The following is a 22,686-nucleotide window of genomic DNA, read 5'->3' as shown; positions in this document are numbered from 1 at the left end:
TTAATGGACTTGAAATCCAACATCATTGCAATTAGGGTAGCTGAGAAACCAGCAACCTAATAGCCAGTGGAGGGGACAGTAAAAGTATGAATCTGATTCAAAAGACTCTTCCCAAGGAATGTCACTATTTCATTGGTTTGACAGCACTCTGGAAAACTCCATTCTCAGGGACTGACTTTATTTGACCTGACTAAAAATTCACTCTTATATAAAACCATATATCTAGAGAACTTGTTAAAAATAATCAGTGGCAATTGCTTCATATCACAGTGTTTGAGACAATAATTTGAGTTGAGGGCAACTCTAGGTTGACCAATATAATTAAAGATTTAATAACTCGGGAATTAGATGTACCTAGAAGTCTTTGAAAGCTAGAAAAAACCCTGGAAAACCAGAAAATATCACAGCATGCAAGTGTATACACAGTCCTAAGAAATATATAAACAGCCCTAATCTCTAATCTCTGACTAACCTTGAGGCTCTATACAAGCAGAAAGTAAAGAATAAAGTACAGTTATAAACTGCCTGGCTGAGCCCTGAAGACATGTCTCAGCATACACACAGAGTCCTTCAGGAAAGGTTAGAAGATGTTTTTGTTCCAAAAATTTAAGAAAAATCTCTGTCAAATTATTCATTTTAGCTGAACACTAAGTTAATCAAGCAGAGACTTCAAGGGCCACACATGGCAAAGAACAATCCCAGTGAAACACTAGACAAATAGTAGAAACAACAACATCAAAAACAGTAACTACTAGGAAAGAGCAGGATTTGACTTCCAGATGTACCAAGTTATACTATTTAACATGTCAAGTTACCAGAAAATATTATAAGTCATACAAACAAATAAAAGTATGGGCCATGCACAGAAATAAAACCAGTAAATAGAAACTGCCTTTGAGGTCACCTGAATACTGGATTTACTTGACAAATATATTAAGTCAGCTATAGTAAACTTGTTCAAAGAAATAGAAACTATATATAATCAATTAAGGAAAGTAGGAGATTGATGTCTTACCAAATCAATAATAAAAATAAAGGAATAAATTATTAATTTTTTTTAAAGTTGAAAATTATAAAAACTGAAAAACAAATGTATAAGGAAAAAATAAACAACTTCATCAAAAGCGGTGAAGGATATGAACAGACACTTCTCAAAAGGAGGCATTTATGTGGCCAACAAACATGGGAAAAAGCTCATCATTACCGGTCATTAGAGAAATGCAAATCAAAACCACAATAAGATACAATTTCACACCAGTTAGAATGGCGATCATTAAAAAGTCAGGAAACAACAGATGCTGAAGAGGATGTGGAGAAATAGGAATGCTTTTACACTGTTGGTGGGAGTGTAAATTAGTTCCACCACTATGGAAGACAGTGTGGCAATTCCTCAAATATCTAGAACTAGAAATACCATTTGAGCCATCAATCCCATTACTGGGTATATACCTGAAGGATTATAAAACTTTCTACTATAAAGACACATGCATATGTATGTTTATTGCAGCACTGTTCACAAAGCAAAGACTTGGAACCAATCCAAATGCCCATCAGTGATATACTGGATAAGGAAAATGTGGCACACATACAGCATGAAATACTCTGCAGCCTTAAAAAAGGAATGAGTTTATGCCTTTTGCAGGGACATGGATGAACAAGGAAACCATCATTCTCAGCAAACCAACACAGGAACAGAAAGCCAAATACTGTATGTTCTTACTCCTAAGTGGGAGTTGAACAATGAGCACACAGGGAGGGCAACATCACACACCAGGGCCTGTTGGGAGGTGGGGGGCCTAGGGGAGGGATAACATTAGGAGAAATACCTAATGTAGATGATGGATTGATGGATGCAGTAAACCACCATGGCATGTGTATGGCACGTGTAGACCTATGTAAAAAACCTGCACATTCTGCACATGTATCCCAGAACTTAAAGTATATTTTTAAAAAAAGTTATTGGAAAAAATAAAATAATTACTAATTGAGCACAACAAGAGACTTAATTTGGCAGAAGAAAGAAGCAGTGAACATAAAGATAAGTTTATTAAGATAATTGTTTCAGAGGATCATCAGAAAAAAATAAATGCGTAGATCCTCAGAGATCTACTCATATATGAGAGTTCCAAAAGGAAAAGGGATAAATCCTTTGAAAAAATAATGGCCAAAACTCTCTGAATTTTATGAAAAAAATTTTGATCTACACATCCATGAATCTCATCAAACTCAAAGTAGAAAAAATTCAAAGAAATCGAAAGTTAATCATGATAGTCAAACTGTCAAACACAAAGAGATAATAGTGATAGCATAGAGAAAAATGTGATTTATTACATACAAGGATCCTCATAAGAACAACAATTGATTTCCCATCAGAAGCCACCATGTAGACGAGACAGCAGCAGGATGATATATTTGAAGTGCTAAAAGAAAAAAAGACTATCAACCATGAATTCTATATCCCACAATGCTACCTTCTCAATAAAAGCAGAAATTAAGACATTTTCAGAAAATAAGAACTGGGAGAATTCATAACTAGCAGACCAACATATAAAGAATAGTAATGAAAGTCCTTTAAGCTAAAATGAAAATAAACTATACAATCTTAATTATTTACACATAAAAATAATGAGATCCAGTAATGGTAACTATATTAGTAAATATTAAAACCAGTATAAGTATGCTTTGTTCATAACTCTTTTCTCTTTCTATATGATTTAAAAGATGGATCATAAAGCCATAATTATAACAGTTTGTTGATGGGCTTATAATGTATAAGATATAATTTGTATCACAATAATAAAATAAGGGAGTAGAAAAAAGGGGGGCAATGGTGGAACAATATTTTTGCACATTATTAAAATTAAGTCACTATTAATGCTATGTAATTGCTTTATCTTAAGAGGTTACTTGCAATCTATAGGACAACCATTAATTTAAAAAAAATACAATAAATGTAACAAGGGTATTAAAGTGGTATATCAGAAAAATATCTATTTTACACAAAGTAAGGCAATAATGGAGGAATGCAGGAGCAAAACAGAAAAAGACATATAGAAAACAAATGGCGAAATAGTAGAAGTAAACTCTACCTTATCAGTAATTAAAATAAATGTAAATTGAGTAAACATTCCAATCAAAAGACAAATGGCAGAATGTGTTTAACGAAAAAATTGTTCAACTATATGCTATTTGTAATAGACACACTTTGTATTCAAGAGTGAAAACTAAATTCATAGCAAGAGGAAGGAGGACATAATGAAAATTAAAGCATAAATTAATAAAGCAGAGAATAAAAAAGCAATAGAATAAAACAATGAATTCCAAAATTGGCACTTCAGAAACTGAAAAACTATTAACTATACTGATCAAGAAAAAATAGAGAAGACTCACATTACGAGAATCAGCAATGAAAGAGAAGAAAATACTACAATCTTCCAAAAATAAAAAAAGGATTCAAAGAGAATACTAAACAATTACATGCTAACCAATTATAAAACCTAAATGAAATCGATAACTTTAAAGAAAGGCAAAACCACTGAAAGTAACCCAAAAAAGTACAGCATATCAATAAACTTACAATAAGCAAAGAGAGTGATTTAGTAATAAAAATGTGTTCCACAAAGTAAGCATGAGCAGGTTGCTCTACCAGTAAATTTTACCAAATGTTTACAGAATAACGAACACCAATCCTTCTGCAACTGTTCCAAAAGAGAAGGGGAAAATTATTAACATGTTCTATGTGGCTAATATTACCCAGATACTAAATCCAGTCAAAGATATGACAAAAAATTTAAAATACAGATCAAAATGCCTTATGAATACAGACCCCAAATTCCTTCATCAAGTACTAGCAAATGGAATTAAGCAACATATCCAAAGAAATATACATTATGACCAATTGGGATATATATTAGTACTACAAGGTTGGTTTTAAATTAGAAAATCACTGAATGCAATATACCAAATTAATATAATATAACACAAATTACACATATAAATAGCTTCATTGATAGCATTTGAAAACATTCTACACTTTTTTTTATAAAAAACAAAACACTCAACAAACCAGAAACAGAAGGGAATGTACAAAATCTGGTAAAGTGTCCTATGAAAAATCTACAGCTAACATCATACTTTTTGATGAAAGACGGCTTGATTTTCTTTTAAGCTAAGGAAAAAGACAAGGATAGTTAGTCTGTCATTTCTATTCAACATTGTACTGGAAGTTGTTGGGATAATTAAACAGAAAACGGAAAAAAGTATCAATATTGGAAAAGTAGGAGCAAAATTATCTCCATTATCAGATATTAAAAATCCTAAGGAATCGACCAAAAATTATTATAACTAATAAATAAGTTTACTAATGTTGAAAAATACATGATCAATATACAAAAATCAGTGGTGTTTCTATATACTAGCAAAGAACAATCTGAAAATGGGGTTAAGACAATTCTATTTCTAATAACATAAAAAGATTCAAATTCTTAAGAACAGATTCTAAGAAGTACAAGTATACATTGAAAAACATAAAATATTATTGAAAGAAATTAAAGAAGATTCAACAAAATCCCTATTAAAGTTATGGTTGCCATTTTCTTCAGAAAGTAACAAGCTGATACTAAAATTCATATGGAAGTACAAGGAGGCCAGTTTAGCAAAACAATGTTAAAACAAAAAAATAAGTTGGATTCATACTTCCTGACTTCAAACCTACTAAAGGCTACAATAAGAGGGTGTGGTATTAGAATAAAGATAAATAGAATATAGTGTCTAGATATCGTTACGTGTTTGTCTAATTGGTTTTAAATAAAAGTACTAAGATAATTTAATATGAAAAAATAGTATTTTTAAGAAATTATCCTGAGACACCTGGATATTCATGTGTAGAAGAATGAGGCTGGACCCTTATCTCACACCCCACACATATAAATTAACTAACTCAAAATGGATTATATCTCAATATAAGACCTAAAAATATAAAGTTTATAGAAGAAATTAAGGAATAAAATTATTATAATCTTGAGTTAGACAACAATTTCTTAGCTATGATATGAAAAGCAAAAGTGACAAAAGAAAATGAGTCAATTGGTTGTCCTCAATATTAAAATTGTTTGTGCCTCAAAGGGCACCATGAAGAAAAAGACAACTCACATAATGGAAGAAAATATTTTCAAATCATATTTGATAAGGGGATTGTATCCAAAATACATAAAACGTCTTACAACTAAAATAAAAGGTACATAACTCCATTCCCAAATAGGCAGATGATATGAGGAGATATTCTCCCAAAAAGAAATACACGAGGTCAGAAAGCACATGTTAAGATGAGCAGTATTATTAGTCCTTAGGGAGATGCATTGAAATACCACCTCACACCCACTAGAAGGGTTAAAAAGACAAAAATCAACAAATATTGGCAAGATGTGGAGAAGTTGACACTCTCATACACTGCTGGTGGTACTGCAAAAATAGTACATTCACTTTGGAAAAGAGTTTGGGAGTTCCTCTAAAAGTTAAGCATAGAGTTACTCTATGATCCAGCAATTCTACTCCTAGTTTTATATGCAAAAGAAATGAAAATGTATGTCTGGACATATATTATACATGTTTATAGCAGCATTATTCATAACAGACAAAAAAGTTGTAATAACATGTTTATCAGCTGAAAAATAAATTTGCTGTAACTTTATGATGTAATGTGTTGTTTTTTTTTTTTTTTTTTTTTTTTTTTTTTTTTTTTTTTTGAGGCGGAGTCTTCACTCTGTCGCCCAGGCTGGAGTGCAGTGGCACCATCTCGGCTCACTGCAAGCTCCGCCTCCCGGGTTCGCGCCATTCTCCTGCCTCAGCCTCCGGAGTAGCTGGGACTACAGGCGCCCGCCACCGCGCCCGGCTAATTTTTTGTATTTTAGTAGAGACGGGGTTTCACCGTGTTAGCCAGGATGGTCTCGATCTACTGACCTCGTGATCCGCCCGCCTCGGCCTCCCAAAGTGCAGGGATTACAGGCGTGAGCCACCGCGCCCGGCCGTAATGTTAATTAATCATATTAATTAGAGACAAAACAAGGAACATCACCCAAACCAAAAGAGTAACAAAACAATCATCTGTCATGGCTAATATAAGTAATTGTAATGTTATCTGGCCATAAAAAAGAAACAAAGTCCTTATACCTGCTATGACATAAATCTTGAAAACATCATGCTAAGCAAAACAAACCAGTCACAAACAACATATATTGCATGATTCCATTTATATGAAATGTCCAGAACAGAAAAATCCTAAGATAGAAAGTTGATTAGCCTGGCTAACATGGTGAAACCCTATCTCTACTACAAATATACAAAAATTAGCTAGGCATGGTGGCAGGCACTTGTAATCCCAGCTACTCAGGAAGCTGAGGCAGGAGATTAACTTGAACCCAGGAGATGGAGGTTGCAGTGAGCCAAGATCATGCCACTGCACTCCAGCCTGGGAAACAGAGTGAGACTCTGCCTCAAAAAAAATTATAAATATATATTTGATTATTAAGCTTTTGGAATAATAGCAATAGCTACTCAGAATTTCTTTTTTATTGCTCTCCACAGTAGCTGAACTAATTTGTATTCCCAACAACAATGTTTAAACTTTCTCTTTTCTCTAATGCCTTACCAGCATCTGTTGGTTTTTTAATTTTTTAATAATAGCAATGCTGGTTTGTGTGAGATGTTATCTCCTTGTGGTTTTGATTTGGATTTCTCTGATTAGTGATGTTGAACATTTTTTTTTCATATGTTTATGGGGCACTTGTTAAATCTCAAAATGTCAGAAAGATCTCAAACTAATGATCTAATATCATACTTGGAAAACCAGAAACATAAGAGCAAACTAATTCCAAACGAAGCAAAAGAAAATAACTAAAATCAGAGCAGAACTGAACAAAATTAAGACCCGAAAATCTAGGGAAAGAATAAATTTAACCAAAAGTTGTTTTTTTGAAAGCATAAACAAGATTGATAAACCACTGTCTACACTAACAAAGTAAAAAATGACAGAAAATCCAAATAAGTACAATGAGAGATCACAAAGGTGACATTAAAACTGATCCCACAGATGTAGAATGATTCTGAGAAACCCTTATGAACACTTGCATACACATAAACTAGAAAATCTAAAGGAAATGATAAATACCTGGTAACACACAACCTCCCAAGATTGAATGAGAAAAACATTGAAATCCTGAAAATACCAAGTTTTGAAATTGAATGAGTAATTTAATAAAAACAACCTACCAACAAAATAAGCTCAAGACCAGATGGATTCATGCCAAATTTCACCAGATGTAAAAAGAAAAGTTGGTACCCATTCTACTGTAACTATTCCAAAATAAAAAATAAAACAATCAAGTAGAAGGAACTCGTCCCTAACTCACTCTATGAAGCCAGTATTATCCAGATACCAAAACCTGACAAAGATACAACACAAAAACACCTTATGACCCTAGATGTAAAACTCCTCAACAAAATACTAGGAAACCAAATATGGCAGCACATCAAAAAGTTAATTCTCCAACTAAGCTTCATTCCTGGGATGCAATTGCTTCAACATACACAAATCAATAAATGTGATTCACCCCATAAACAGAATTAAAAACAAAAAACACATGATGATCCCAATAGAAGTGGAAAATTCTGCTACAAAATACATCATGTTAAAATCCTAAATGGACTAGGCATCTAAGAAACATATCTCAAAATAATAAGAATCATCTATGGTAAACCCACAGCCAACATCATACTGAATGGGCAAAGTCTATAAGCATTACCCTGGAGGACTGAAACAAGCCCAGACTCACAACTCCTATTCAACACAGTAACAGAAGTCCGAGCCAGAGCTATCAGGCAAGAGAAATAACTAAAAGGTATACAAAAATGAATAAAAGAAGTCAAACTATCTCTCTTTACTGATGATATGATTCAACACCTAGAAGATGCTGAGGACTCCACCAAAACGCTCCTGGAACTGATAAAAAAAAAAATTGGTAAAGTTTCAGGATACAAAATTATTGTGTACCAATCAGTAACATTTCTATGCACCAATAACATTCAGGCTAAGAGCCAAATCAAGAATCCATTTACAATATACAATCCCATTTACAATAGCACACACACCAAAACCAACCAACCAACCAAACAAACGAACGAAAACCAAAGAATACATCTAACCACGGATGTGAAAGATCTGTACAAAGAGAACTACAAAACACTGCTAAAAGTAATGAGTAATGACACAAACAAATGAAAAAATATCCCATGTTCATGGCTTGGAAGAATTCATATCATTAAAATGGCCATAATGCCCAAAGCAATGCACAGATTCAACCTATCAACCTACGAATGTCATTTTTCACAGAATTAGAGAAAAAATATATTAAAATGTGTGTAGAATGAAAAAAGAGGTTGAATAACCAAAGCAATGTTAGAGAGGAAACAAAAAAAGAGACAGAGGCATCATGTTATCTGACTTCAAACTATACTGTAAGTCTACAGTAACCAAAAACAGCAGGGCAGCAAGGCACTGGTAAAACAACAATAATGGACACATAGATCAGTGGAACAGAATAGCAAACCCAGAAATAAAGCAACATACAGGCAGCTATCTAATATTTGACAAATCAGCAAAAATAAGCAATGAGGGAAGTTCCCCTTATTCAATAAATGGTGCTGGGATAGTTGGCTATCCATATGCAGAGGACTGAAACTGGACCCTTACCTTTTGCTATATACAAAAAAGTAACCCAGGACGATTTAAATATATAAATATAAGACCTATAACTATAAGAATCCTAGAAGAAAATCTAGAAAACACCATCTGGACATCGGCCTTGATAAATAATTTATGAGTGAGTCCACAAAAGCAATTGCAACAAAACCAAAAATTGACAAGTGAGATTAAACCAAAGAGCTTCTGCATAGCAAATTATCAACAATTATCAACAGGGTAAACAGACAACTGACAGAATGGGAAAAATAGTCACAATCTATGCATCCAACAAATGTGTGATATGCTGAATCTATAAGGAACTTATTTAACAAGCAAAAACCAACTCCATTAGAAGGTGGACATAGACATAAACACCTACTCAGAATTTCTATTTAGAGTTTCTTCAGAATTATTATCTAAAAACTAATTAATACAATTGAATTATGGAATATGTGGATAGTTTATATTATAAAATATATTAAAAATTTTACTAAAATAATCCAAACTCACAATAATCTCTAAGTAAGAAAATGGAAGTTTTAATTTGGTGGACTCACTCCTTTCTTGGCATAGTGTGGTAGTTCTCATACTGCATGGAAAGGTTCAAAACAATGTTAAGATGGCAAAAACATGTTTTGAAGAAGTAAATGCATTTGTATCATTTACCATATCAGAAAATTGCATTTTCAAGTTAAAATTTATTTATATTTTGTTGACATCTGGCCTTCAGTATTTTCAAATTTCAAATGATTGCGATAGTATCTTGTTAGTGAATGGCTCTTCATTTCTGGGTGGTTTTTTTTTTTTTTTTTTTTTGAGACGGAGTCTCACGCTGTTGCCCAGGCTGGAGTGCAGTGGCGCGATCTCGGCTCACTGCAAGCTCCGCCTCCTGGGTTCACGCCATTCTCCTGCCTCAGCCTCCTGAGTAGCTGGGACTACAGGCGCCCGCCACTGCGCCCGGCTAATTTTTTGTATTTTTAGTAGAGACGGGGTTTCACTGTGGTCTCGATCTCCTGACCTTGTGATCCGCCCGCCTCGGCCTCCCAAAGTGCTGGGATTACAGGCTTGAGCCACCGCGCCCGGCCCTGGGTGGTTATTTTAATTAAATGTATCTAAAGTGAAAATAATGTCTGGATGTATCCGAAGGACACTGAGCACTCCAAGTAATTTCATGAAGAAAACTAAAAACGTACTCACCGATAGCTTTTGTAAAGGTCAGTACAGGTGGAATTGTTCTTGCAAGGATTCATTTTACACTCATTGGATTCTTGCTCACAAAAATTTCCTTCCCAACCAGATAGGCACACATACTGGTAGCTCTAAGGGAATATGAAATTATATATTTTTAGGCTATTTCTTACTATTAAGCCTATAATACAGATATTACTCCTGGCTATTTTGATATATCTGTCAATTTATAATTTTTTTAGTTTTATAGAATGCCAATACTCCCCCCAAATGATTTTTACCCCATTTTTAAAACTGTGTGAACAGTATTCTTTAGTATCTAATTAAATAAAGTTTTCTAGTAATTCAATAGATTCTGCAGAAGGTTTTAAAGATTTATGCATTATGCTCACAATGTACAATTATTATCTTTGTTAAATGTTTTAAAAGAAAAATAGCATGTTAGTAATATGATGGTAGATGATGAAGTATAACTAAATAACTAAATAACTCAGCAACTAGCTCACAAGTTAAAAATATAACTATAAATAAGGAAACTTTTGACAGATTTATTGTTACAGATCAATATTTAAAATAAATTAACAGAACTTTTGGCCAATCAAAATCGTAAAACTTTTCATAGTGTTTTCTTAAACAGAGAATTGCCCTATGAAGATGTAATTCAAAATACTAGAGGTAAAATTTTGCTTTCCTAGTATTGGGCAAACAAACAAACAAAAGAAACACTTTAAATTGCTCTGTAAAAATACTTTCTATGTGAAAAAAATATTTTTGAAGAATAGAGCTCTTGTCAAAAATTAGATTTGGGGCTTTTTTCTGTAGAGAATCTAGATATAGCATTATAAAAATGGTAAAATCAGCGTTAACTTATTTAAATCTGTACTTTTCAATACAGTAGCCACATGTGGCTACAAAACATTGTAACATGGCTAGTACCAATTGAGATGTGCTATAAATATAAAATACACATTGAATGTTGAAAATTTAGTATTAAAAAGGAATGCCAAGTATCTCACTATTTTTTTTTTATTATTTGCATTTGGTTAAAATGGAAATAATTTTGATATAAAGAGTTAAATGAAACGTATGATTTCAATTAATTTCATTTATTTCCTTAACTTTTTTGTAGTGGCTACTAGAAAAGTTAAAACACAAAGAGAGATCTGATTTAATTTCTACTGAACAGAGTTGTCTTAGATAATGCCAGCCCAGTTTCTCCATTTGTTGATAGAGTTAAGAAGTCTATATACTCATAAGCACAATGTGATGAGTAGGAGCCCTAAGATTACAAAACACGTCTTAGTTTAATACATCTCAACATCCTGTGCAGATCTAGCACCCTATGTTTAATTAATGTTGATTAAATAAACAGAAAAGGACAAACATGATATGACCAATAATGTAAAGGCTGAAGTTAGTACCCAAAACAAAATTCAAAATGATCCTGTATCAGTTTCCTACATTTGGACAACAATTATTTTTTTTTTTTAACAAACATAACAGTGAAACATGGTAACCATGAAGAAAAATAAATTCATGCCCCATGTATGTGCATTTAAGTTACAATAGTTTAAATGTATAAGAAGTTCTACTCAGTACTGTGCTTTGGTTGAACAGGGCCAATTGGTTTTCCATGCTAGTTATTAATAACTAGCTTAAAAGCACAAGAATGAGAGCTACCTTATCAACGTTGTGCTTTATTTCTGACACATATACTAATTCTCCACTCGGAATATTCTTTAAGAGTATTCAAGTTTTGCTGGATTTTAGCAGCATTTTTTTTCACGTATCGTGCTCCCTACATTATTAACTTCCTCCGTGAGTATGGTAACATTTACAGTTTTCATTGGTTGCATTTGGCTTATTTTTTTCTTTTTTTTGTAAACATTAAAAGAGGACTTACATAAAAATTAAATATAATGATTATATTTTGTTTTATGAATGTGCTATGTAAAATGAAAGCAATTCCACAATAGGCAAGACAACATCAGCTGTGGTGAATGGGAGAAAATCATCCCACTCAGTAGCATAAATGGCATATGCATAAAATCTTTGGAAAATGCCCATTCGTTATGTTCTGAAATTTCTCATATTAAGGGGTATAAACTATTTCTGTAAAGACAAAAGCATAAGCACACTACTGGTTTTTACTTTGATGCCTCAATAATATTTTGAAACAAATTTAGTGAGTCAAAAAGTCAATCAAATTTTTCCGTAAATTCATATATTTCTTAAAGGTTAATAACTATTGGTATTTTTAATAACTGGTAATTAGTAGAAAATTATCAATTTCAGAGGTATCATTATCATTAAAGTATCAGGTACTATAGCATTGAATTCCAGATATGATGAACTATTTACAAAAAGAAAACATAAAATGAAGAAAATAGAATTTAAAAATTAAAATTAAAAAATGTAAATGATGAGGAGAACCAAAGTGCACAGCAACTAAAAATAACCCAGAGTTTGAGGATTTTTATTCATCAGTATCTCACTTGATTCAGAAGCATTTTCCTGAATTTAGACATTCTTGCTGCAAAGCAGTTTCTCATTCAACATTGAATAATTGATTCCAGTAATTTAAAATAACTGTTATTTAAATTTCCACTGGTCAATACAGTAGCCACATATTAAAGTAAAGCACTATTTTTAGAAGCACATTTTGAGCCAATTTTGATGGAAGAGGAAAGTATTATTAAAATGTATTTACCAAAAGGAGTAAAGGTTTGCATGATTTATTAAATTAGAATCGTATCATTTTTTTACTTCTCACTACAAAGTAGGCCTTACTCTTCCCACCAAACTTAGATAAAACAGTTTATATAATTTGAAAATAGGCATGAGACAGGAACGACAGAAGATGATAAAAACACAGGTCTAGCATATTGAACTCTGCAGTCAGTGAGAAAAACCTAAAGACAAAGCTGTCAAATTTGATGGTTATAATTGCATAAACTATATAGTAATTCACTTTTTCAGGTCAACAGCCAGATATTTTAAATTTTTGTTATCAGTAACATACGTACTAAAATAAGATGGATAGCATAATTGTGAACATGACTTTTGAAATTAGAAAGATAATTTTTGAACAATATCTCTGATGCTTATTAAATCTCTAGACATCTAGTGTATTAGTTTTCTCTCACTGCCTAAAAAGTTACTACAAATTTAGTGTCTTAAAACAACATAAATGTACTGTCTCACAGTTTCAATAAGTCAGTGTGCAAGTGTCAGTTACCTAAATCCTTTGCTTTTGGTCTCACCATGCTGAAATCAAGATATTGACTGGGATGTGACCTCATCTAGGAAATGCAGTTCTCTTCCAAGTTCAATGATTGCAGCAGAATTCACTTCATTCTGCCTCTAGGACTTAGGTCTCCTTTTCTTGCTAGCTACCAGGTAAGGACTACTCTCAGCATTTAGAAGGTATTCGCAGGTCCTTGACACATGGCCTCCTCCTCTCACAGCATGCCAGTTTGTTTTTTTAAGAACAGGAGAATCTCTGCTGCTACTTCTTGTTTTGTTAAAGGCCCATCTAATTAGGGCAGCCCATCTAGGACAACCACATGTTTGATTATATAAAAGTCACTTATAGGGGGTGTTAATTACACTGTAAAGTCTCTTTCTACATATAATATAATCATGGAAGAAATATCATATTTACAGGTTTCACTCACACCCAAGGGGAGATTTTATAGGGCATGTACACCAGGAGATGGGAATCTCGAGGATCATCTTTTAATTTTGTCTTTGATATCTACTAACCTACTTAATTTTTCCAAGTAGCCTACTCAAGTCCTCTAAGCCTCAGGTGCCTTCATATGTAAAGTACTAACAATTTCTACTTCATAAATGTAGTTAAGCCTTGAAGGTAGTAATAACTATAATATTCTTAAGCCTAGCAACAAATAATTATCATTAATTAGTAGCAGCCATTGCCTCTAGGCAAAACAGTCTAGATTTAACAACATCAAGGAATAATTGACAGAAGTACCACCATTGGCTCAAACCTATTCATCTATACATTACTTATTTTTATAAACATTTAAACCATATAATAAGAGATAACCAGAATAGGAAAAACAAAGAAGGAGGAAGAACAAGAGAATCCAGCAATATGTAATTTACGAACACAGACTTATATGAAGTGGAGAAATATAAGAAAATATAAATGAGGAAAATGTATTCAAGATGAAATAGAAGATCGTACTAAACCAGTAAACATTTAAAAATATACCAAAGGAGGGAGATTTGCTAACATAGACTCAAACAAAATTACTCCCAAGTCTTTATTTCCTCTCTTATGCCACATAGGTGAGGAGAATAGAAAAACAGGAAAAACTACTCAAATTATTTTTTGAGACTATCAAAACCTCGCTACCAAATTCTGGCAAGCATATAACAACAAATAGAAATTCAGCCAATATTTTTAGGATCAAAAAGTCAATTTTTCTTCAAAAAAACATAAGTTTAGATAGTCAAAAACAGTAATGTATTTAAAATACATTATATAATTTGAGCCGGAAATATTCCAGAAGTGGAAATATGCCTCAACACAAGAAAATATTTCAGAGAAGGAAAAATGCTGTTATCATTTCAGAGCTGAAAATTATTTTATAAAATTCAATACACATGCTAAAAATTTCTTTTAGCAAATGAAAACAAAATGGGAATGTACTTATATTAACAACAACTATCTACAAAATGATAAATTAAAAAAAAAAACCTGCCAAACATCAGTTAACCAAAAACAAGTGTAGAAACTGAATTTTATATATATATATATATATAGTAATTGTTGAATTGTTACAAGAACAACTGAAGTTGACTAGATCTTCTAATCTAGAGAGGCAAAAAGCAAGCTAAGTTAAGACTACAGTGGACTCTGATTTTCAAACCAGGACATTTGTCCATTTGCTGCCAGGTAAGTAGTTGCATCTAGATAAGCAGAAAGAAGTAGCAGGAGTTTTCAGCAGCTTCTTTGAATGAAAACAAAATACTAGCATTCAGTGTGGTCAAGGAGATAGGTTCATGAAGAGAAGAACAGAGAGTGAGCCCAAAATTTGATCAGCCCTATTCTACAGAGGCACTTTTTCCCTTTCAACCTTGCATTTGTAGTATGAAATTACATAAAAGTAAAGCATTAGCAGTCTAGTAGTGCAAGGCAGATAAAAGTTGGGGTTTAGGGCCTGCAATATCTAATAGTCTTGTTAAACACTTCTAGCTTTCAATGAACACAACAGAGGGACATATCTTGAAGGACAAACCAGGAAAACAAAACAAAACAAAAACAACAGCAGCAGCAACAACAACAACAACAACAAAAAAAACAGCTTAAACTGCCTGAAAACCACACTTGCCTAAAATGTGATCGTGTATTCCTATTCTGTCTGCCAGAAAAAAAAAAAAAAAATTAAAATACTCTTTGGGAGTTGTTAACATTAGATGGAGCTTTTCAATGTTTGAAACAAAATGTCTGCCATTAATTTAAAAAGTTTCTTAAATGCTGATTACCAAATGTCAAGAGACAAATTGACAGTAGAAATATACGATTGAGATATTGTGATTATTGGATAGACATTTAAAAATACCTATGATGAATACATATAAAAATATAGAAGACAAATAGGGAATTCCACTAGAAAACTGAAATCTATAAAAGAGACAAGAACTCTGAGTTTGAAAATTATTACCTGAAATTTAATAACTTAATATATTATTTTAATAATAGACATATTAGAGAGAAGTAATAAACTTGCTAGTAAAAAATATACAGATTGAAATATTTATATAAAGGATATAACAGTCATAAAAGAAAACAAAAGAAATATGGGAACTAATGAAAATAGCCATTACTTGTTTAATTGGAGTATCAAAAAAGAAGGTAGAGAAATTGGGCAAAACCAATATTTGAAAAATCCCTGACTGAGAATTTTCAAAAGATGACAAAAAGATAATAACCACAGATTTAGAAAGTTCTCAAGACCTCTGCTGGATACATAAAAATAAAACTTTGTCTAAATTAAAATTTCTGAAAATGAAAGACAAGGAGTAAATCATACAGGCAGCCAATGAACAAAGACATTTTATCCTCAAAGGGACACAAAGATCACACCTTACTCCCCAGTATCAGAAGCAATAACTCAATGGGCCAACATCATAATGTAATCAAAGAAAATAACTGCCAACTTAAACTTCTATACCCAGTAAAAACACACTTCAATTATGAAAGCAGAACAAATTCACTTTTTACAAAAACAAAACCTGAGAACTTACTAAAGTGTTTAAGATTGTGGGAGTTTGTTGACAGATAACCTGGATTTAAATTCAGGCTCTAAGAATTATGAAATATAATTTTAAGCATGTTACTTAATTTCAAGGGACATCAGAAATAATGCTACCTGCCCAATGAGGGTGTACAAATTATAACACTTAGTATGGGACATAATATAATATCTAACATAGTAAGACAACCATAAATTTTAACTAAAATGTTCTGATGTACTGTGACTTGTCCAGGTAAGCTAAACTACTTCTCAGTCTCTATGATTTTTGTTTCCTTTAATTTCTTCCACCTGGAATGACTTTGTCTGCTTCCACCAATCCCTGACAATACTTTCCCAGTTTTACCCATCTCTAAATGTCAAAACAAGTGCTACACAGTACCTGAAGCTTTGATAATTTCCTTCAGTATACCTTCTCACATTTACTGTTTTAGATTTTATGATACATTTAAAGCACATTAGTTACTTATGTACATATAAGCTGTATTCTGCTTAGTGCTTATTGTATTTTAAAAAATCTTAGTTATATTACTGTGTATTTCTGCAGTTTCTAAAGTATAAATTCTAAGAGGGCAGAAACTTTCTTTACTCTGTTCAACAATTATCATCATAATAACATTTAGAATAGTGTCTAATGTTTGACTGAATAGGTGCTAGAACTTGGAACATCTATAATGATATTCATTGGTACCAATATAGTCATGGAAGATATTTTATTTGATTTCTAGATATTTAATAATCTTATTTTCCTAACAAGAAGAAAGACTTTTTTAAAAGAATTCATTTAAATAATTATTTCATTACAATCAACCAAAAGCAGTTCTATAAATGAAGAACTAAAATCCCCATTGAAAGAAAACTTGGATTGGTTCCATTTTGAAAAGTTTTTATACATTAGAATTATTGTATTTTATTCAGTCATAGCCACAATTTGTTACTAAAATGTGTGCTTTGTGAAACTTTCTATTAGATTCCAGAAAATGTAGATATATACTGAAAAAAAAAATAGAAATTTCAAATTATAGTCTCGTTCTGGTCATTATTTATGTAATTCTTGAAAAAAGGACAAATATTTTTTCTTTGCTTTAATAAAAAACTTTTGAGGTAAAATTTGTAATGAATTTAATCCTTGTAAAAATAAAGGGCTCTCCCTATTGACTTATTATCTGTTTTATTTAAATGTTATTTTAAGTTTTCAGTTTAATTCATAAATACTTATAGAGTTGGCTATAGACACAAAGGTTTCCAAATACTGAATTCTGATACTCAGGATTATTCATAAAAACGCCAATCTTTATTTATAAAAACAAACAGAACTATCTTAATATGATTTCTTTCAGCAAGAGAAAATGATTTATCTTGGTGCTTTAAATCTAAAGTAAAATAAGATGTATTATTCTGACAGAAAGTTACTGGAATACTTAGAAACAATTTCTATAAAATTTTATAAATGCTGAATTTGATTGAACATATTTTGAAGTAAGACAAAGAAAATACACGTTACAATGTGTGATATTTTCAAGGCAAAACTGTTGTAGAAAAACACAATTTCTTTTACTTGGGAAAATGTAATACAAATACATGAAGAATATGAAAAGCCACATGGTAGATGAAGATAATATAGAGTATAAATCAAGCTATACTGGATTTTGAAACCATTTTCTAAATAAAACATAAATCTCTAAGAAACTTAGTCATTGTTTCCATGTGATTATACTTTTTATTAGTAACAAAAAAAAGCAAATAAGCATTTTAGTGCCTAATATTCCAAATGAGAAAACAAACATTAAATATAAATTTCTACTAGTTTTATTTCCTATATCTAGTAAATCTACTATCAAAATAATTTCAGCTGTTTGTCTACTATGCTATTTTCAATCTATAGTTTTTATTAGTAATCTTTACTTATAATTTAGTTCTCTTATGGCATGCCCTACCTTCATAAACCATTTGTGATCCTTTTTAAAGGGTTCCTTTACTTTTGATGTTGGTTTAAAAAAAGCAGAATTTAAAACTAGAATAAAGAAGTTTAGACTAACAGTAATAAACCATGGCAAAAAATAACTCATCTGTCATTGATGTGCACTGCTCAAACATATTTCTTATGTTTTGAATATTACCTTCCATATTGACTCAATTTGACAATTAGAGATAAAGTCTAATACCCAAAGCTTTTCCCGTAGTACACAAACAGTAAGAATTCAGAAAATATAATCTTGTATGAGATTATCACATAAAGATGCCAGTAGATAAATGCAATTCTGCAACAGATAGTTTTGGGGAGCATTACATTTTTTTGCTCTGAAAGCCAAATGACAATAATAATGCAAGCACACCATGGAATAAAAATCACTTGTAAGTTTTGAACCACAAGTACAAAACTCATTTCCAGTATTGTGACCTCAAAGAAAATTAGCAACTGAGGAAGAGCAAGATGTTGGAATAGAAAGTTTCTCCAATTGTTCCCTCACCCCTGGCAAGGACACCAAATTAGCAACTATATATACTGAAAACACCTTCATAAGAACCAAATATCAGTACATACAAAAATCAGTAGTATTTCTATATGCCAAAAGTGAACAATCTGCAAAATAAATCAAAAACATGAGCTGGGCATGGTGGCTCCCACCTGTAATCCCAGAACTTTGGGAGGCTGAGGCAGGCAGATCACCTGAGGTCAGGAGTTTAAGACTAGCCTGGCCAACATGGTGAAACCATTTCTCTACTAAAAATACAATACAAAACAAAAAGTTAGCTGGGTGTGGTGGCAGGCACCTGTAGTCCCAGCTACTCAGAAGGCCGAGGCAGGGAAAACACTTGAACCTGAGAGGCAGAGGCAGCAGTGAGCAGTGATCACGTCATTGCACTCCAGTCCAGTCTATGTGACAGACTGAGACTCGGCACAAAAAAAAAAAAAAAAAACAAAAAACTTCTATTTACAGTAGTCAAAAATGAAATTAAATACCTAGGAATTAACCAGAGAAAGGAAAGATCACAATAATGAAAATATAAGACACTGATGAAAGAAAATGAAGAGGACATCAAAAACTGAAAGAAAAATAAAATTCCATGTTCATGGATTGGAAGAATCAATTTGTTAAAAAGTCCATGCTATTGCGAGAGGACGTAGTAAGAGGTTGGTTAGGCATATAGAGAGGAGGAGTCTTGGGAGAGAGGCAGCGCACATGGAAACATACTGCCACCACCCCTGTGGTGTAGCTAGCAGGTAAAAATATGGTTAAGAACTTCCTCTTATATCAGGATGTTTGCTCAGAAGGGACTGTCCTAACTTAGGCGCAAGCACAATAAATCAACTAAATGTCCTGAATATGACCCAGAGCTTATTGTAATATCATTAGCATTGCCGTTTTGGTCCCCTATCCCATGGGTTTTGCTTAGGCATTCTCGGGTAATAACTAAGATGGAGTCACTATGGTCTACTCCAGATATGCATAGATGTAACACCCCCCCGTGGGGGGTTGGTACTTTACTCCTCCCATTAAAACTGAACCTACAGAAGACTTTCTTGTTTCCCCCCCCACACACACACACACACAAATTCCCCAGCACTCAGACCCATTTCTGGGAAATCGGTTTGGGTCCTTTCTCGCTGCTAATAATTTTTCTGTTGCTTAATAAATTCTACTCTGTCTTAGTCACTCTCTGGTGTCCACATGCCTTATTCTTCTTTGTCCTGAGACAAGAACTCAGACCTCATTGAATTAAGAAATAGGGAAACTGCAACACTATGCAAAGCAGTCTACACATTCAGTGTAATCCCTATCAAAATATCAATGACGTCCTTTACAGAAATAGAAAAGAAAAGTCCAAAATTTATATGGAACCACAAAAGACCCAAGATAGCCAAAGCTATCCTAAGCAAAAAGAACGAAACAGAAATAATTACGTTACTTGACTTCAAATTATACTATGGAGCTACAGTAACCAAATAGCATGTTGCTGGCATAAAAACAGATACAGACCTTTGCAACAGATTAGAGAACCCAAAAACAAATCCACACACTTACAGTGAACTCATTTTTGATAAAGGTGCCAAGAACATACACTGGAGAAAAGAAAGTTTCTTCAATAAATGATGCTGGGAAAACTGGACATCCATACACAGAAGAATGAAACTGGATGCCTATCTTTCATCATGTACAAAAGTCAAATCAAAATGGATTAGGTAATTAAATCTAAGACCTCAGACTATGTAACTACCACAGAAAACTGGGGAAAATCTCCAGGACATTGGTCAAAGTATTTCTTGAGCAATACCCACAAGCACAGGCAACCAAAGCAAAAATGGACAAATGGCATCACATCAAGTTAAAAAGCTTCTGCACAGCAAGAGAAACAATCAAAGTAAAGAGACAATCCACAGAATAAGAGGAAAATATTTGTAAATTACCTATCTGACAAGGGGCTAATAACCAGAATATATAAGGACCTCAAACAATTTTATAGGAAAAAAACTCTAATAATCTGATCAATAAATGGGCAAAAAATTCAATAGACATTTATCAAAAGAAGACACACAAATGGCAAACAGGCATATGAAAAGGTGCTTAACATTATTGATTATCAGAGAAATTCACGTCAAAACTACAATGAGAAATCATCTGACTCCAGTTAATATATCCAAAAGATGCAACACCAAATGCTGGTGAAGATGTGGAGAAAAGAGAATCCACTTATACTGTTGATGTGAATGTAAATTAGTACAATCGCTATGGAAAACAATTTGAGGTTCCTCAAAAAACTAAAAATAGAGCTATCAAATGATCCAGCAATCCCACTGATGGGTGTATATCCCCCAAATGAAAATCAATATATCAAAGAGATATCTTCACTCCCATGTGTGTTGCAGCACTGTTCACAATAGCCAAGATTTGTAAGCAACCCAAGTGTCTATCAAAAGATGAATGGATTTTTTAAAATGCAGTAAATATACACAATGGAGAGATTTTGAACCATCTAGAAGAATGAGATCCTGTCATTTGCAACAACGTGGATGGAACTGGAGATTATTATGAAGTGAAATAAGTCAGGCACAGAAAGACAAATCAAATATTGCATGTTCTCACTTAGTTGTGAGACCTATAAAACAAAACAATTGAATTCATGGACATGGAGAGTAGAAGGACGGTTACCAGAGCCTGGGAAGTGTAGTGGATGGTTTCAGAGCCAGGTATTAACAAGAACAATCTCTCTATTGTGCCAAGTATCCTCATCTGATGTCTAAGGTGTTCCTAGTGATTGGTTAATCCCTGAGTAACAAAATTATATTGTAAAGTTTCAGCTGCCAACAGAGTTAAGCAGTTCACAACTCAGTGCGAACACAGTTAAGTAGCTCACAACTCAGGTTTTGTTTTTGTTTCTGTTTCTGTTTTTTTTTTTTTTTTTTTTCAGAAGAACCACTGTTAAAGTTTGTCTTTGTTGCCAATCACGTACCACAGTTCATGGGCAAATATGTGTTTAAAAACGTGCAGAGAGAAATTTATATTGTTCAGTCACAATGATTGATGTTTTATTCACCAAGCACATAAGCGCTATTAGTCTAAATGCCTTTCAATTTAATAAAATCAACGTTAACTTTTAGGTACAGAAAAAAGTGGAGTCTCTAAGGCTAAGTTTGATTTGTGATTTGAAGTTTACAAATAATTTTCCAGACATTTTCTTAATCCTGTTAACAAATATTTATAATGAGAAGAAATTACTAATATCTTCTCAATGTGAATATTAATATGAACAATAAAAGTAATCTGTGATTATGTAGAATATGGAATCAGTGGTTACATCATAATCATCTGTCATATAATCATTTTCTTGTAAAATAAGGGATAATTTTAGGCAAGTATCTTCAAATGTTAAGACAAAAATGATTTTGAATGGATTTTTCCTTTTACCTTTTTAAATTGTTGTCAACAATTTTTTAACAATGTAGAACCCAAACAATGTTTCAGTAGTCAGGTAACTGAATAGAGTTTTATATAACTTTCTTTTTTCCAATATATATTCCAAATTATTTATGTTTTCCTTTTCATTTTTTTTCTACTTTTAGAAGAGCCAATTGTGATTCAACTTATATCTACAATTCTGATTCTGTTCCCCAAATCCTTGACATCACAAACTAAATCCATGCCATCTTACATCTGGTATTATCTTTTTTTTTTTTTAATTTTTATTTTAAGTTCAGGGGTATATATTCAGGTTTGTTACAGAGGTAAACTTGTATTATGGTGGTTTCTTGTACAGAATATTCCATCATCAGGTACTAAGCCTAGTATCCATTAGTTATTTTTCCTGATCCTCTCCCTACTCGCTACTCCCACCCTGCATCCTCTGATAGGCCCGAATGTGGGTTGTTCCCCTCTATGTGTCCACGTGTTCTCATCATTTAGCTCTGACTGACACATGAAAACACGTGGTATTTGGTTTTCTGTGCCTGGGTTAGTTTGCTGAAGATAATGACCT

At 32.6% G+C, this 22,686-nt stretch overlaps 1 long non-coding RNA gene across 1 annotated transcript in view; it reads right to left on the bottom strand.

The window, feature by feature from the left end:
* Positions 1 to 9,532: 9,532 nt before the first annotated feature.
* The window catches only part of LOC135970602 (uncharacterized), a 98,233-nt gene continuing 85,079 nt past the window's right edge, over positions 9,533 to 22,686 (bottom strand). The window contains exon 3 of the long non-coding RNA XR_010586365.1: positions 9,533 to 10,056. This is a non-coding gene — a long non-coding RNA (uncharacterized lncRNA). The remainder of the gene's footprint in view (positions 10,057 to 22,686) is intronic.

Source organism: Macaca fascicularis, chromosome 4, assembly GCF_037993035.2.
Source record: "Macaca fascicularis isolate 582-1 chromosome 4, T2T-MFA8v1.1".
Taxonomy (NCBI): domain Eukaryota; kingdom Metazoa; phylum Chordata; class Mammalia; order Primates; family Cercopithecidae; genus Macaca; species Macaca fascicularis.
Note: the sequence above shows the minus strand (reverse complement) of the source record. Positions and strands in the feature narration are given on the sequence as shown.